Genomic DNA, 19,496 nt, shown 5'->3' with positions numbered 1-19,496 from the left:
CTCTTCACCCTCAACGGGTGTGGTGAGCAATGTCCAGTCACGGAATGAGCGATGCGATATTCCTTGATGGCACAGTCACTGCCGAACGGTACGTGAATGTTTTGGAAGATGATTTCACCCCCATTATCCAGAGTGATGGGTAGACCACATAACTAATGAGGAGGTATTGAATAGAATTGGAGAGAAAAGAAACTTATGGCACAACTTGACTAGAAGAAGCGATCGGTTGGTAGGACATGTTCTGAGGCGTCAAGGGATCACCAATTTAGTGTTGGAGAGCAGCGTGGAGGGTAAAAATCATAGGGGGAGACCAACAGATTAATACACTAAGCAGATTCAGAAGGATGTGTGTTGCAGTAGGTACTGGGAGATGAAGAAGCTAGCACAGGATAGAGTAGCACGGAGAGCTGCACCAAACCAGTCTCTGGACTCAAGACCAGAACAACAAAAACATCCAGAGTGACCTTGGTTTCGAGAAAATGTGGTTCACGCAAGATGGAGCTCCACCCCATCGATGCAGGAGTGTGTTTGACGTTCTGGAGCAGCACTTTAGGGACCACATTCTGGCTATGTGATATCCACAGGCCACTGGCATGGACCTCGACTGGTCACCATATTCTCCGGTTCTGAACTCAGAAAAGTCCTTTCCGTGGGGCTATATTGAAGACAAGGTGTACAGCAGTAATCACAAAACCATCGGTGAGCTGAAAACAGCCATTCAGGATGTCATCGCCAGCATCGATGTTCCGACACTTCAGCGGGTCATGCTGAATTTCAATATTCGTCTGCGACACAATATCGCCAATGATGGCAGATATATCGAGCATGTCATAATCTAAATTCAAATATCTGTAAGTGGTTGAAATGGCTCTGAGCACTATGGGACTTAACTTCTGAGGTCATCAGTCCCGTAGAACTTAGGACTACTTAAACCTGACTAACCTAAGGACATCACACACATCCATGCCCGAGGCAGGATTCGAACCTGCGACCGTAGCGGTCGCGTGGTTCCAGACTGTAGGGCCTAGAACCGCTCGACCACCCCGGCCGGCTATCTGTAAGTGGTGTTTACATGTTGAATAAAGGGTGTGCACGCCGTAGTTTGTAACTAATTTACTTTTTTCATATAGTTCAATAACTGTCACCATGTAAGAACTAGGGGATCATCAAGAATCGCAGGATTTCAGAGTAATTTTTGGTTATGAATAAAACTGTCATTTATGTTTGTCTCAATTCGTTTTTTATTTCAGTTGCCTTCTGCAGCATAGTGTTAAGTTTTATCCGCGTGTAGTCCAAGTACCATCGAACTCTGTTAGTCGGCAGTAACACATCACGCCTTTTGTTGACCAGCGTATTTCAAATCCAACTTTGCAATACCAGAAACATACGTGTTTGTTTTACCATACGTGTTTCGCCAGGAAGAAGAGTTAGCTTAGGTTGCCTGACGATGACTGGTAAAAGAATGACAGAAAGGGCCTAGGAGGTGTATATTTGTTTTATCGATTGGGAGAAGTCATTCGATAGTGTCAGCTGGAATGTGCTTCTAACAATTTTAAAAAGTGTTGGTATAAACTGGAAAGATACAGGGTTAATAAACAAGACGTACATGCATCATAAAGTGAGAGTGGGAGAATAGAAGTCGGAAGAGATGAGCACTGGAAGGGGTGTTGCTTTGAACATTATGTATTTTCTGTGCTTAGCATCGTTTCTGGCCTAATTTCACGTTGGACTACAGCAATATATATTCCTTGACGTGAACTACTTGAAAATATTTTACGTCAGAAATTTAAGTTCCTGCCACTCAAGGTGAAATCAGGCCAGAAACGGTGCTAAATACAGAAATATGTGGAAAATGAGGAAACCGACGACACTTTCAAATAAGCGGAAACTAGAAAAAATGCTGTACGTAAAAATCCCACTTTTACGTTTACCGTAATTAAATGTTATTAGAGCAAAAAAACAAATCAAAATTGTAAATAGATTTCATTCCATATCAATGACAATGTTTTAAATCAATAAACGAAACAGGTATGGTAAAACAAACAACCTACACATTCTTATAGCAGTCGAGAAGACTGATTTCAAATACCTACAATAATTGTACTGCAACTGATGACACTAAGGCCAAGACACTGATATAGTCTATGCTCGAAAATTGCTAGAGTGATAACCAGTCACATCATTTTCCGATAGTGCGCTCATGTATTTCATGAATGACTCGGATAACTTACTTGGGGAATGACGCAAACCTATTTAGCTTCTAGTACCTCAGTTGACCTCACAAGGGCTGAGTGTAGCCAGATAGGCAACAGCGTTCGGCAGACCCAGACGGTCGCCCATCCAAGTGCTAGCAAAGCCCGACAGCGCTGAAAATCGGTGATCCGACAGGAACCGGTATCACGACTGCTGCAAGGCCGTTGCCGGACAGTGTACAGATTCGTTTTTCTTATACCTACCGAGATACTGAAGCAAGTATGGCTTTTTTTCAAATAAATTTCTTCGCAATTTTTGACATAATTAGTGATTCCTACATAAACAAAACTACTATGATATGCCCTAACATTCTCAGTTAAACCTTTCGGAAAAAAGACATAAAAAGTTGGAAATAAAAAAGCCCAGAATTACTTACGTCAATGCATGGAAAACTTTCCTGTGCTGGTTGTCTTACAATACGCACTTATCACATTTCCGACAAAATTGTTCAAAAAATTTGTGTGAAATCTTATGGGGCTTAACTGCTGAGGTCATCAGTCCCTAAGCTTACACACTACTTAACCTAAATCATCCTAAGGACAAACACACACACCCATGCCCGAGGGAGGACTCGAACCTCCGCCGGGATCAGCCGCACAGTCCATGACTGCAGCGCCTTAGACCGCGCGGCTGATCCCGCGCGGCTACATTACAAACAACAACAATCTTCATTTACCTGTATTCAACTTTCCAAGGCACATTGTACGGCCCATAAAAAGGCACTGTTGGTTCAACTTACGATTACACAGGGTGAAGAAAAATTAGCGCACTGGGACTTCGCAGCGCGATTCCTCAAATACTCGCATACAAAAAAAGTCACTCACAAAATTTCGTCTTGCACATATTTCAAGCAGTAAATGGACGTTAAAGTTGGGCAATCTGGCAACACTGTAATCATGTGTACACAGACAAGATCTACGACATTTCCGAACCGGGGCAACAAACAAGTAGTCCATCGGGACCATCCGACCGCCGTGTCATCCTCAGATGAGGATGCGGATAGGATGGGTGTGTGGTCAGCGCACCGCTCTCCCTGTAGTGAGGATCGGTTTCTTTGACCGAAGCACCCATTATTCGGTCGAGTTGCTCCTCAATTGGCATCACGAGGCTGAGTGCACCCCGAAAAATGGCAACAGCGCATGACGGATAGGATGGTCACCCATCCAAGCGCCGGCCACCACCGACAGCACTTAACTTCGGTACATAGGGGGAAAAACTTGTGAACACGTGGTTTAGATGTAATGTATTGTGCAGGTACGAAACCATTACAGCACCACACATGAGGCTCTCAGAAACCAGACTCAGTTCTCATCACTGGACGCTGGATCTCAGTCGAATTCCCATTGGTATAAACGACGTATAAGAGTAAGAAGGAAGTAAGTCCTCTACAGCGACGGTGCAAAAGTAAGCGTTATGTTGTTACAGTAGGTTTCCACGAAAGTCCACCACAGTGATTTCCTGTATAATAAGTGACGGCAGTGAAATTGTTGCGAAATAAAGAAAGTATTTTCTTCCCGATGATGCGTAAGGAAAGTCAGTGTTTTTTAACTTGTTAGAAAATTTTTGTTGAACGACGGTCATTAACGCTAAGTTTTGTATAGTAATGTGATAGGTTTCCTTCGACGCCGGCCATGGCGATTCTGATAGTAATTATGTGAGGTGTTTTATCTAAAAAGACCAGTGGAAGGTTTAAATTCAATTGTTTATGGGAAAAGTAATTCGGTAAAGGTTTAAAATTTGCAAAGTTAGTCTGTTTGTTAGAATATTTTTTTCTGAATGTAAACAAAAAGATAAACTTTGTAAACAAATATTTTTTGTTAAAAAAAAGTAAATTAATTTCGATATACTGCTATCAAGCCAAAAACAGGAATACAGTGTCTTCCGTATTTGGTTCCTTTTAAAAAGATTTTTTGTTAAAAAAGGTTAATTTTATATCAGATGTCGCCTGTAGCAGTGACATTCTGACAGTAGAACGCTATGAATATTTATACTGCTTACGAATCTGGATATCCAACATTAGTTATTCTCCGAGTTTTTCAGACTTCACGCATTGAGCTTTGTTATTACTAAAAGCATGGTGTCCAAATTTCATTACATTGTTTGTCATAGTTTCGAAGATAGAAAATTTTACCTAAAAATCACAGACGAAAATATTCTGGTACTTCAAAACTGAGCTATAAACGGCAACAGATTAACTTTCAACATCATATGGAGCTGGTATGAAAAGTTCAGTTCCTAAAAGTCAATTAATTGGAATCTTTCATTTAACAAAATTTGTAATTTTTATTTGATGTAATATTGGAACCTTTTAAAATTAGTATCCAGTTATATTTTGGTATGTGCGTCCGTGGGAATGAGGGACATATGAAAATTGGAAAAGTTTCATTTTGTGAAGATCTATGTGAAATCCAAACCGTGGGAAAAATCCCTGGGAAGGACGATGAGTGATATGACGTATGTCTGAGTGAGCACACTTCTGTAAAAGGCAGCCAGGAAAGAATTTAGGTATGGAATTTGTTTGTTATTTAATTTTGCAATTACTTCATACATTATTGAGTTTATAATTCCACCTAATGTAATAAACTGAACTTTTGCTTGCATAAAATTACTTTCTAAATAGTGATTGCATAAGAGAGGATTTTGCCGCGAGATTCATCTAGAAAGAATGTTCTACTTGGTTATTCAGATCAACAGCCAATCAGAATTGCGAGTTTCCCGCGCGGAGAGGAGGGGGCTATAGGCACGACGACATTGTCTAGGGTAGTCGCTTCGGAACCATTGTGTTGGATCGCTCTTCACAAATAGTATGTAAACGAAAAATTAGAGACGTAAATTCGTTTCGCTTATAGCTAACAGAAAGCGACTTGAGTGGGAATTATTTTAGTGGACGTTTGGTAATTTTATGTGCTTCCGTATGAAAGACAATCGCGTGTGTATTATTCTGGTCGAACTTAGAAAATCGACATGGCATTCGTGATTGAAATCAGTGTCGAGCATTTCTGTAAAGAAAGATCACTGAATCGACCAAATGTTTAACTCGTGTAAAGTTGTGAGTCAGTGACTGATAAATCGTTAATAATATTTGTGCCGAACTTTCAAAATTCTGGCAGCTTTCGTGTGGTTATGTGTAGCACTTCGTTACAACTGTAATCTTGCATCCGACAATGTTAGTGCAGGCGTAAGTACTGACTTGATAGCCATTTCGTGAGCCTTAGTGGTAATAGATGGTCAATACAATTTTAAACATATTGTTAGAAGAAGGTGGAACTCGAACGGCCGGTGTTTATCACGAACTTTCAAGAACTGAATTTTAATTAGAGTTTTGCGGCCTGTATCTGGTAGGTATAATTTGGACCACCTCGACACTACCCGCTACACCAGAGTGAAGGGACAACGAGCAAACAAGAAGACTATCGAGGAAGGTGGACTAAACTGTGAATGTGACAACAATACGAAGAAAATCGAACCCCGTCCGGCTGCAGTGTTTGGGGACGCCCCGGACAGCCTTGAGTTACGAACGTGACTGTCGCTCGCCAAAAAGGCCCGACAGCCAGGAATAATGGTCTGGAGTGACACTTCTTTTCATAATAGAACCCGTTTGATCATCGTCTGTGGCACCCTTACAGCACAGCGGTACGTCAACGCTATTCATGGCAAACCATTATGAGCTTATATTTCAACAAGATGATGCCGGCACGCAAACGGAGAGACTCTCTGCTGCTTGTCTTCGTGCTTGTCAATCTTCTCTAGGCCAGTAAGGTCACCGGATCTCTTCTCAGCTGAGAATGTTTTTGAGCATTATGGGCAGGGTCTTTCAGCGAACTTGGGATTTTGACGATCTAACGGGCCTATTGGACACAATTTGGCACCATATCAATCAAGAGGACATCCAACAACTCACTCAATGAATTCCCAGCCCAATACTTGCTTACATAAGGGCCAGACGTGGACCAGCGCGTTATTGGTATGCTCAGTTTGTGAAGCTCTTTGTCTTGAAAATATCATCCAATTTTTGTCTTTACCTGTGCATCACATCTAGTGAATTCCGTCCCATTCTGATAATTTCTCCGTAGTGACTCGTTTTTGTTCTCTTCAAGTGTAATTTTGACGTTCTGTTGTGCGTCATCAGAATATCGTATCTCTTTTCACACTCGTCAGAATACGCTCGGAAACTAGGTTACAGGGCCATGAAAAAAAGTAATGCTAGTCTTTTAATATCAATCCAAACACTGGACTACGATAAATCAATGGAACTGCTTCTCTGGTGCAATGGTCACCGTGTTATTGACGTATCACGGCAACACTAAACACGTGCCGGACTGTGGTGCGTCTTTCAGAGTAGGCTAGAGCCGGCGGCCACCTGCGGTGACACGGATCACAGGTCGTTTGTTCTCGCTGGCTCCGCATTCCTCGGCCAGAGGTTTGGCAGCTGGCTGGGTGCCGCCTAACAGTACCTGCCGTGGGATCTTGTGGGTCACGGCAAACACAGGTGCGCTGGCCCTAACCACACGACCGTCTCCAACTACGTATTCCCACGTCCGGACGTGAACCCCGAAAACTTGGAGACGCGTCACCCTGTCGTCATCAGAAACTGACCTGCAAAGTGAACACGCTAAGCCATAGATACAAGGTGTCTCCGTAAGAATGGTCCATTTTTGTGGTTATGATGGGAACGGTCATTTCACGAAAGAACTTGACTTTCGAGTCATTCCGAATGGTTTCCGAGCTAGAGCACATGTAGTGTACGTATGTCTTAGTGCTAGTGGCGCGCACGATGGTGTCTTGCCACCTCACCCTCTTTGGCATTTCACAGACACACCCACCTCGTTGCTTTCAGCTTCTTTGATCACGAGGTCTTTATGCCATAGACATATATGTGGACCCAAATTTGTGGGTCCAAAATTTAACCCTACCGGATTCCCTATGTGATTTCTTCCGGCCCTAACATGTTCCACCTTTTCATCATTGTTTGAGTTATTCAGAGACCTTTCTGCATTCTGTTTGTTAAATATAATTCAAACCAGCTGTGTGCAAAGACAATAACCGATAAATATCAAGTCGATCGGTGTGGCCGAGCGGTTCTAGACACTTCAGTCTGGAACCGCGCGACCGCTACGGTCGCAGGTTGGGATCCTGCCTCGGGCATGGATGTGCGTGGTGTCCTTAGGTTAGTTATGTTCAAGTAGTTCTAAGTTTTAGGGGGCCGATGACCTCAGATGTTGAGTACCATGGTGCTCAGAGCCATTTTTTTGATAAATATCAATGTACATTAAACGTATTCTGACTTGGAAAATATTCGAAATAGGGCATATGTCCATGTAAGTTTTTTGCTTAAAATGAGCGTTCCTTTCATTTACGTGAATACTGACCATTCCTCCGAGGATACCCTGTGTGACAGAGACTTGATACTACTGAAGTGTCTTTCTGAATTCTATGACAGTACTGCATCAGTAGGCACTAATTGCTGATTTCATTTCCGACTTATAATTTTGTGAGGTGTGAATGAACACCTAGTAACATCAGTCTCTGTGAAAATAACTTCTCAATTGTGAAATCGTCCGCAATATCTTATCACCCAAATATATAACACAGTACACGGTGCAACACATCAACCCTCAGACTATAGCCGTGTGACGTGACTGCCGTCGCTACGCGAAGAGCTCAGCATAACCCCGCTGAGGCTCTCTTCCACTGCATTCTGTAAATCCATATACCAGGTACGTATCAGTCACACTTTCAACTGTAGTATCGCGTACCCAAGGTATGAAAGGGAAGTGCACTGCCGGAGCTGTCACTTATATTCAGGTCATCCCTGCGAAAGCTTTCAGACGTGGTTATGGCTGCACGACGGGAATTCGCAGACTCTGAAGGCGCAATGGTAGTTGGAGCTAGAGGGATTGGTCATTACACTTCTGAAATCGTTAGGGAATTCAGTATTCCGAGATCCACCGTTTCAAGATTGTGCCTAAAATTTCAGGCATTACCTCTCATCAGGGACAACGCAGTGACCGACAGCCTTCACTTCTTGACCGAAAGCAGCGGCATTTGAGTGGATAGTGAGTGCTGACAGACAAGAAACACAGCGTGCAATAACCTCAAAATCTATGTGCTATGTACGATGAATATCGCCTGCAGCGCCTCTTCCGTGCTCATGGCCATATCAAAGGTTCAAATGTGTGTGAATTCCTGTGGGACCAGCCTGCTGAGGTCATCGGTCGCTAGACTTACACACCAATTAAACTAACTTAAACTAACTTATGCTACGAACAACACAAACACACGTACACACACACACACACACACACATACACACACACACACACACACACACACACACGCACATGCTCGATGGAGGGCTCGAACCTCCGGCGAGAGGGGCCGCGCAATCCGTGACATAACACATCAAACCGCGGGCGCTCCGTGCCGCCATGACCATATCGGTTGGACCATAGACGACTGGAAAACCATGGCCTATTCAGATGAGTCCCGAACTGAGGTGGTAAGAGCTGATGGTAGGGTGTGTGGCGCAGACCGCACAAACCATGGACTCAAATTGTCAACAAGGCACTGTGCAAGCTGGTAGTGGCTTCATAATGTTTTAGGCTCTGTTTACATGCAATGTACTGGGTCCTCTGGTCCAAATGAATCGATCATTGATTGAAAATGATTGTATTTGACTACTTGGAAACCATTTGCAGCCATTCATGGACTCTCTGTTCCCAAACAACGAAGTCATGTCACCGAGCCTCAGTTGTTAGTGACTGATATGAAGAGGGTCATGGACTATTCGAGCGAATGATTTGGCCACCCAGATTAGGCGAGTAAATCCCATCGGACATTTACGGGATATAATCAGAAGGTCAGTTCGTGCACAACATCCTGCACCGGCGATGCTTCCGTAATTATGGAAGGCTGTAGACGCAACATGACCCAATATTTCTTCAGGGGACTTGCAACTACTTTTTAACTCCATACCACGTCGAGCTGCTGCATTATGCCGGATAAGGAGGTCCGACACGATATTAAGAGGTATCAAATAACTTTTTCCACCTCAATGTAGAACCTGAGACAGAACCGAAGAGTACTGAATGCATGTTTGAAGGCGAAAAGCTAAGTGGGAATTACTGTTGTGAATAGCGTAATCTCTGAACGAGTGTAAAACGTTTGGTTCCAAATAGGACCCAAAGCGCATAACGGCAACATTTGCAAAGCTGTGGAATATTTTCAGTGTAATACAAACAAAAAACGTACTGCGAATTAGAAATCAATTGAAATGCAATGTAATAACAAGCCACCGCATGCGTCGGGTTCCTTTGTACCAAAATACCCAGAAAATGGCCTAAACAGCTGGGATAATATGTTCCTGGGATTTTGGTTCGAATTGTACATGTACTTACCTCTCATGTCAAGGTCATAATAGGTTCTTTGTAGTTGAGTGCCTCTCTAGAACAGTTCAGCTATTCGAGATGTGCACTTTCAGTTCTGAAGGTTGTACAAGAGCAATTCACACAACTGCTGAAGAAAACGAAGAAGCATCTTAAACACACTAACTTCAGTAGTTGTTCAGACATGAGTGTACGCTAATTTACGGTTACTAAAAGAAGCAAAGTGACGTCCCTTCTGTGTAAGTTATGCATTTACTTTGTACTGAAGAAGTAAATTAATTTTTGTCGCGTCGTATCAGCACTGAATTAGTGGGCAGACATAACTAGTTCTCTATGGATTTTTCTGCCCGTAACTCAAAATATATGGTATTCTGCTTATGAAAGCTATTAAATCTGCCACTTGTGTAAAAATCTACGTTTGGGAAATGCAGTACACATCTATGACGACGGCATTACAAAATAGAACATCATTAAGTCCATGATAGTTGAGACTGAGAGACGGAATTGGCCATTTTGTTGTTGAGCTCTCACAGGGGTTTAGAATGCTTTACAGGGGTTCTGTTAGAACTAAATATTACGCCAGTGAGTTAGACTGGCTACCGTCTATCTCTGTGTGCACGTATGCGCCGTTGTAACGAATGTGTAAGGTAAGTATTTTGTGCAGATCCTCTCCGCAGTACATTGTTACGAGACTTAACACACCACGTAAGATGATAACACGTACTAAGTGAATGGTGATTTTATCTTTTGCTCGAGAAAGACCATACCTGCGTAGGTTGCAGAATGGAACATAAAACAGAATCACAAGCTGTACAGTCTTCAATTTCTCAAAGATTTCAGTGGGTTACTGGTATTTGGTGATCGAATCAATGACAAATATTTAGAAGCGACCCTGTGATACTTTTACATACAGCTACGCTTTGGACTACGGATATAGATTACGTTGGAAGTACAGAGTTGTATTTTAATACATAGGCGACTATTTTTTAATTTATTCTCCTGTGCGTTTGCTTTGGAATAGTGGTGCTTTCAACTGAGGAACGTATTTTTCTTGTTGAACATGTTTGCCAGCAAGACTGTAAATACACCGATTTAGTGCAGGAGACATTTTCTGAAAAAATATCCGAGGGAACTCTACCTCGTCGTAATGCAGTTCGTCGACTTATTGAGAAATTTCGAGAAACAGGCAAGAAGATAACCGAAACTAAACTAACAGACTTTGTCGGATAGTATTTTTGACTCTACGCAGCAGAGCCAGGAAAATTACTGCGTAAGATCACAAAATAAAGCGGTTAGGCAAACATTGAAACTGTTACTGTATGAAGCGACTGCAGTGCGTAAATTGGAGGATACGTATCATGAAAGAGAATCCGTTTCTGTCTTGTCATACTAACACACAAAACACGATTATCGTCAAAGGCTTGGTTTGAAACGCCATTGCTTTAGAAAATCCAAGTGTGGGTTCTTCTTTAAAGAAAGCGCGAACAGTGAATTTTGTTATGTGTTAATCCACGATTTCATGGTCCAGCTAAAGTAAGACTAAATCAACTACACATAGTTTCAAGAAAACGGTGTTTCTGCGCACTAACAATACTATGCGTCTTTTGGAAGAGTTTTCTCTGGAACAAGTCATCTCAAAACCTCTATGACTCTCTCGCTCGCAGGCCCATACCCAACCACACTTTTTTCTTTGGAGAGAAGCAAAAATGTAATGTATCGCAATATGACAAAAATATGAAATAACTGCATACGTTAGAACTATATCACAATCACATCTGCGGAAAGCGTTTTCCAATAAAATTGAGCGGATTAAGACTTGTATAGCCATCAGTTGACATCATTTCCAAGACAGGTTGTAATTGTACAGAAACTATCCGAACACCCTTAAGACCTAATTCAGGATCTACGACATTCTTCCATATATTCCACTACAATAGGTCTTTCTGTTGTAACTCTCGTTAACTGGCAGACACATCATAATATCAGCTTTCGTTGTCTCTTCGAAGCCTGTTTACCAATCATCCAGCTCTCTTCAGTGTTAAATATTACCTGCTTTCCTTTTCAACACGTCGGTTTTGCCCGCTATGAAACCCATTCCTACCATGTATGTAAGTTAATTGCGTACGGGACACTTAACATCAAATGACATCCTTTGCAGAAGCGAACGTTTCTTGCCGTATGTGTGTCATACAAGGTTACTACTTCAAGCAAATGAGTGGAGTAAACGGACTACTCATTATACAGCAGTGTACTAGAGTCGTTACTTGTTTACCACTCGGTGAATAAAACTCCACTTAAGACGGAGCTTAGAAATTATATGCAGCACACGAAGGAGGCCAGCAGCCAGCCAGTCAGTAGAACAGCCATTTTAAAAGCAAATAACAAGCGTACATTGCTTGAAATCTGCTCGTGGGGTTAGTTATGAACTTCCACTCCTCACCAGCGGACCATCCGTACTGAGAGAAAAGATCATACTGTGCCTACACTTTAGGAAACATTGCAGGAATCTATAGAGATAGCGTGTACTCTGTGGATATGTACTACATTTCTTCTTCTTATTCACTAGTTGGTAGCCACTGTGTAATAATCGACTGCATATCTCCAGTGGTTGAGGCCTAACAGTGCTATATCATTATTTATATCTTAAATCAAATTATGTACATAGAAAAGATGTGAGATCAACAGATAATATGAATATTGCATCGCAGGGTATTAAAAATTACACTATATGTAAATATTTTTGATTCTTATTGCTGGTCGGAGCTGTAGTAGACCAGGTATTCAAGCGTCTTAGGTGAGTTATGATAACAATATGTTCAGCGTATTGCAAACGGAAGTATTCATCTCAAGTAGAAAAGACGAAGAGCGAAGATTAGTATCTCGTACCAACTGCTGCAAATGATAACAGAAAGAAGTCCAGAAGGTAATTATCGATGTGAACAGCAAATAAAAAGGAGACAGGGTTGGGACAACCTTGTAAGTGTAGGTGATTAGATCAGTGACAGGGTCATTATCATCAGAATCTCCAGCAAACCAACACCGACAACGAAGTACTTGCCGACGTCGCGAGCGTTAAAAGAGACAGAGATAGTATATGCGGATATTGAACGGGTAATGGATTTGAAAAAGTAATAGTCATGAGGGATTGGAATGTTCTAGGAGAAGGAGTAGGAGGAAGGGTACGAGAGAATATTGAGCTGGTGGTAGGCATGAGAGAGGAGAAAAAGTAATTGACGTCTGCAATAAATTACAGCTACTAATAGCAAATACTTCGTTCCAGAATCAGAAAAGACTGTAAGAAACGAGAAGATTTCAGTTAAATTGTATCACGGCTTGCAGAGATTCCTAAATCAGATATTCTATTGTAAGGCGTGCCCAGGAGCAGATATATAGACTTACATCATAATGTAATAGTGACGAAGAGTAGGGTGAGGCTTCTGAGATTACTCAGGAAGAAGCTATGAGCAAAGAAGACAGATACGAAAGTACTAAGGAATGAAGAGATACCCTTGAAGATTTCTGAAGCGTGTAGGAGAAAAAAGTACGTTGAAGGCCTCTATAAGGGGGAAGACTTGTCTAATGACGTGTTAGAAGAAGAAACAGGAGTCGATATAAAAGAGATAGGGATGCACTATTAGAATTAGAATTTAAAAGAGCGTAAGAAGACCTCAGAACGGGTAACGGAGAAAGGATAGATAACATTCCGGCAGAACCTCTAAAATCATTTAGGGAAGTGGCAACAAAACGACTATTCACATTGACGTATAGAATGTATTAGACTGCCGATGTACCATCTGACTTATGGAAAAATATCACCCACACAAATTCCGAAGATTGCAAGAGCCGACACAAAAGTGCGAGAATTAACTAACAGTCAGCTGAATATCTCATGTATCCAAGCTGCTGACAAGTATAATATACAGAAGAACCGAAAAGAAGATGGAGGATGTGTTAGATCACGATGGGTTTGGCTTTAGGAAAGTTAAAGCCACCAGGGAGGAAAGTCTCACATTGAGGTTGATGAAGCAATTCTAAAGAAAAAAATCAAGATACATTCATAGGATTTTGTCGATCTGGGAAAAGCGTTCGAAAGTATGAAACGGGGGAAGATGTTCGAAGTTCTGAGAAAAATAGGGGTATGCTATAGAAAAAGAAGGGAAATATACAAGAACCAAGAGTGAACAATAAGAGTGGAAGACCAAGAACGAAGTGCTCGGATTAAGTAGGGAACAAGACAGGAATGTAGTCTTTCGTTCTTTCTGTCCAATCTGTATATTGAAGAAGCAATGACGGAAATAAAAGTTGAAATGATATCAGTTTTGAGATTCGCTGATGACATTGCTATCCCCAGTGAAAATGAAGAAGAATTACAGGATCTGCTGAGTGGAATGAACAGTTTAATGAGTACAGAATATGGATTAAGATAAATAACAGGAAGACGAAAATAATGAGAAGTAGCAGAAATGAGAACAGTGAGAAACTTAACATCAGGGTTGGTGATCACGAAGTAAATGAAGTTAAGGAATTCTGCTACCTTGGCAGGAAAATAATCCATGACGGACGGAGCAAGAAGGTAACAAAAAGCAAACCAGAGCTGTCAAAAAGGGCATCCCTGGATAAGAGAAGTCTACGGGTTTCAAACATAGGCCTGAATTTGAACAAGAAATTTCCGAGAATGTACGTTTGGAGGACGATGGTAGTGAACCATGCACTGTGAGAAAACTGGAACAGAAGGGAAGCACTGAGATGTGTTGCTACAGAAGAATGTAGAAACTTAGGTGGACTGATAAGGGAACGAATGAGGAGGTTCTCTGGAGAATTGGCGAGGAAACACACTGACAAGAAGAAGGGAGAGAATGGTAGGACATGTGGTAAGACATCAGAAAATAACTTCTGCAATGCTAGAGCGAGCTTTAGAGGGCAAAAGCTGTAGAGGAAGAAATAGATGCGTATACATCCAGAAAGTAATTGAGGCCATAGCTTGCAAGGGTAACCTTAAGATGAAGAGGTTGGCACAGCAGGGTCGCATGAAACCAGTCAGAAGAGTGATGACTCAAAAAATCCTTTTTTAAATGCCTCACTTTGGTCAACAGGCTTTTGTACCGTGCAAGATAGGCACTGGCTAAGACAGTGGTACAGGAGTCCGCGTTCCGGATCTAGGTCCCACTGTATCCGTGTATTGTTTAAGTAAAATGCCTTCATGATTCCTTTGAAAATTATACGATCGATTTACTATCCCAGTCTCCATTCCGAGCTTGGGCTCAGTCTACGATCGTCTCGACATCGTTGGGGCGCTAAAATTTCATCTTTCTTCTTTCCTTTACTAATGTGCTTTATGAAATTATGTTCACGGTGATTGAGTGCTGGAGACGGAGTGGGGCGTTATATAGAAACCGTGGTTCAGTACTCAGAGCTACCCAGGTATGTATTTTTTACCAATTTTCTGTTATATCATTTCCTCCTTCGCCGTCTCTCTGTCCGCCTGCTACTCCCCGTCTTTCCCTCTTCGCCTCCCCTCCTCATTCTCTATCCATATCCGTCTGCCCCTTTCCCTCATCATCCGCTCCTACCGCCTCTGGCCGTCGACCTCTCCCAAAATCTCCTGCTACTCCTACTTTTCGCTGTCCGTCTCCTCCATCCTCCTCGCTATCTCCTCCCCTTTCTCTGTCTGTTTCTTCCTTACCTCTGTCAATCTGCTCCTCTCCACTCTCTCTGACCATCCCCCCCCCCCCCTGTGTCTCAGTGAATCTGCTTGTCTTTCCTTTCTCTGCAGATCTTCTCCTCATCCCTCTGGTCTAACTGCTCCTTTCACCTCCATCTCGTCGTCTCCAATTTATCTCCGCCTCACCTTCTCTATCCCCTCCTCTTCTTTCTGCCTGTCAACATCCTCTTCCACCCTCACTCTCCATCTTTTATGCTCCTTGTCTCTGTCTCTCTCCTCTATTCTTTCTCTGTCCAACTCCTCCTCTCTCCATTCAACTCCTCCTCTTCCCTACTGTCCCCTTCCCCTCTATCTGTCTGTCCCCTGCTCCCCCTTATCTGTGGCCACCTCACCCTCTCTGCCTGTCTATCTCCTCCTCCCCTGCATCTCTCTCCATGTTATCACGAGACCCCAATAGCAGATTGGCGGTACTTACCCCCTCAGTATTTCTTTCCAGTTAGTACATAGTATGTGTACCAGGTTTCGTTGAAATCGGTCCATTGGCTTACGAATACTCTTTTACCCGTGCCTTTGGCGACGTGTGGTCGTGTTACATACATTTCATACATTTCACTTGGATCTCTAGTTATACCCACGATGAAATTTCGTTTTCAAGCAGCTCAATCTTAATGACGTCACATCTCCTGAACCATTCGCCGAACAATGATATGTTTTTGCAAGTACGTTCAGTGGTACATGTGAATATTGTCTGCAGGACATGTTGCGGTTTGTAGTAAGGAAGTAATAAATTAAAAGGTCATGATTGAGGTGGCAATATTACTGCTTGAACAGCAATAATGTAGTAAGCGATAAATTTGTTTCCTTTCATTACTTTGTAGGGGGTGTCAGAGATAAACAGTCTCGTAAAGATTTGAAATCATGTGTGAAGTTGGCTGCAAGTGACTAAGTGTTCTCAGTCTCAAATGCTGCTGTGAATGTAATCTTTATATTTGAGCCTTCTCATCCCCAGCCCCGCCACTTAAAGAGGCAGGTCGTTCTTACCACTACAGCGGTTTCTCCAACGAAATGTGAACCAAGTTTGGCTGAAATCGATGCATTTATTGAGAATGAGGAGTAGAACATACATACATACACTTTTATAGTATGTATGGATTTTCATCGCTATCTTAAGTAAGGCGCCACAGTCTTCTCCACACGGACTGGAATCATTGATTTCAGGTACGGTACAGTACGATACGATAGGGAACATCGTGGTTTCTTGTTTGATTTATTGGAACAAAGATTATACCACCAGTTATTCGTCAAATGATGTTATTCCAACATGATTGAGCCACACCTCACTTTAGACTGAGTGTTCATGAACACCTGGATCAGACATTTCGTGGAATGTGGACCGGCAGAGGAGATACTTTTTCTTGGCCAGCGTGTTAACCTGGTCTCAGGCCATTTGATTTCTGCTTCTGGACAAAATGAAAGGCCGAGTGTTCGAGATGCCTGTGGAGACTGGACAGAGCCCCCTCGCAAGAACTCTCGCTGTCTGCGGCACTGTTCAAACGACACTGGGGATACGACAGAACTTCCTGCAACGGTGCCATGCCTGCATTGACGCTGGAGGACGCCGTTTCGAACAGCTGTTTGAATATAGCAGCTTGTACATTTTCTGCAGGTAAATGGAATTCATTCTTATTGTACCGCACACTTAGGATTTTGAGTCTCTCTGACACAGTTACTAGTCCATTAGCAGGGTACAGCATCTGAGTGTACTGGGGACTATTCAACGGGAACTCTACAGGGTGGTCCATTGATCATGACCGGGCCAAATATCTCACGAAGTAAGAGTCAAACGAAAAAACTACAAAGAGCGAAACTTGTCTAGCTTCAAGGGGAAAACCAGATGGCGCTATGGTTGGCCCGCTAGATGGCGCTGCCATAGGTCAAACGAATATCAACTGCGTTTTTTAAAATAGGAACCCCCATTTTTATTACATATTGGCGTAGTACGTAAAGAAATATGAATGCTTTAGTTGGACCACTTTTTTCGCTTTGTGATGGATGGCGCTAAAATAGTCACAAACATATGGCTCACAATTTTAGACGAACAGTTGGTAACAGCTAGGTTTTTTAAATTAAAATACAGAACGTAGGTACGTTTCAACATTTTATTTCGGTTGTTCCAATGTGATACATGTACCTTTGTGAACTTATCATTTCTGAGAACGCATGCTGTTACAGCGTGATTACCTGTAAATACCACATTAATGCAATAAATGTTCAAAATGATGTCCGTCAGCCTCAATGCATTTGGCAATACGAGTAACGACATTCCTCTCAACATCGAGTAGTTCGCCTTGCGTAATGTTCGCACATGCATTGACAATGCGCTGACGCATGTTGTCAGGCGTTGTCGGTGGATCGCGATAGCAAATATCCTTTAACTTTCCCAAAGAAAGAAATCCGGGAACGTCAAATCCGGTGAACATGCGGGCCATGGTATGGAGCTGCGACGACCAACCCACCTGTCATAAAATATGCTATTCAGTACCTCTTCAACCGCACGGGAGCTATGTGCCTTACTTCCATGCTGTTGGAAGTACATCGCCATTCTGTCATGCAGTGAAACATCTTGCAGTAACATCGGTAGAACATTACGTAGGAAATCAGCACACATTGAACCATTTAGATTGCCATCGATAAAATGGGGCCCAATTAAAAAAAATGGTTCAAATGGCTCTGAGCACTATGGCACTCAACATTTGTGGTCATCAGTCCCATAGAACTTAGAACTAGTTAAACCTAACTAACCTAAGGACAACACACAATACCCAGTCATCACGAGGCAGAGACAATCCCTGATCCCGCCGGGAATCGAACCCGGGAACCCGGGGTGGGAAGCGAGAACGCTACGGCACGACCACGAGCTGCGGACGGGGCCAATTATCTTTCCTCCCATAATGCCGCACCATACATTAATCCAACAAGGCCGCTGATGTTCCACTTGTCGCAGCCATCGTGGATTTTCCGTTGCCCAATAGTGCATATTACGCCGGTTTACGTTACCGTTGTTGGTGAATGACGCGTCGTCGCTAAATAGAACGCGAGCAAAAAATCTGTCATCGTCCAGTAATTTCTCTTGTGCCCAGTGGCAGAACTGTACACAACCTTCAAAGCCGTCACCATTCAATTCCTGGTGCATAGAAATATGATACGGGTGCAATCGATGTTGATGTAGCATTCTCAACACCGACGATTTTGAGATTTCCGATTCTCTCGCAATTCGTCTGCTACTGATGTGCGGATTAGCCGCGACAGCAGCTAAAACACCTACTTGGGCATCATCATATGTTGCAGGTCGTGGTTGACGGTTCACATGTGGCTGAACACTTCCTGTTTCCTTAAATAACGTAACTATCCAGCGAACGGTCCGGACACTTGGATGATGTTGTCCAGGATACCGAGCAGCATACATTGCACACGCCCGTTGGGCATTTTGATCACAATAGCCATACATCAACACGATATCGACCTTTCCCGCAATTGGTAAACGGTCCACTTTAACACGGGTAATGTATCACGAAGCAAATACCTGCAACACTGGCGGAATGTTACGTGAGACCACGTCCTTACGTTTGTGACTATTACAGCGCCATCTATCACAAAGCGAAAAAAATGGTCCAACTAAAACATTCATATTTCGTTACGTACTACACGAATATGTAATAAAAAAATGGGGGTTCCTATTTTAAAAAACGCAGATGATATCCGTTTGACCTATGGCAGCACCATGTAGCGGGCCAACCATAGCGCCATCTGGTTTCCCCCTTCGAGCTAGACGAGTTTCGTTCTTTGTAGTTTTTTCGTTTGACTCTTATTTCGTGAGAAATTTGACCCGGTCACTATCAATGGACCACCCTGTATACGCCATGATCAGATTCAGAATTAGGAGTCCTTGGTTTGAGCATTGCGCGACGTTAATGCGGAACTTGAGTAGGTTTTCGCTTGTAAGTTTCAACTCGGTCCCATCCGGACTAAGGACCCTAAAGTCAATCTGGTATATTTACCTTCTTAATCATACCTGAAAGTGTGTAACATCACTTCACGGAATCACCCTGTGCCACTAGCTACTTCTGTTTGCACCATTCCTGTACTAACAGTAGTGAGCAACCACGCCTTCAGAGACATGCCGACGCGGCCCAGTG

Source organism: Schistocerca piceifrons, chromosome 3 (genome assembly GCF_021461385.2).
Source record: "Schistocerca piceifrons isolate TAMUIC-IGC-003096 chromosome 3, iqSchPice1.1, whole genome shotgun sequence".
Lineage (NCBI taxonomy): Eukaryota > Metazoa > Arthropoda > Insecta > Orthoptera > Acrididae > Schistocerca > Schistocerca piceifrons.
This window is presented reverse-complemented; position numbering follows the sequence as displayed.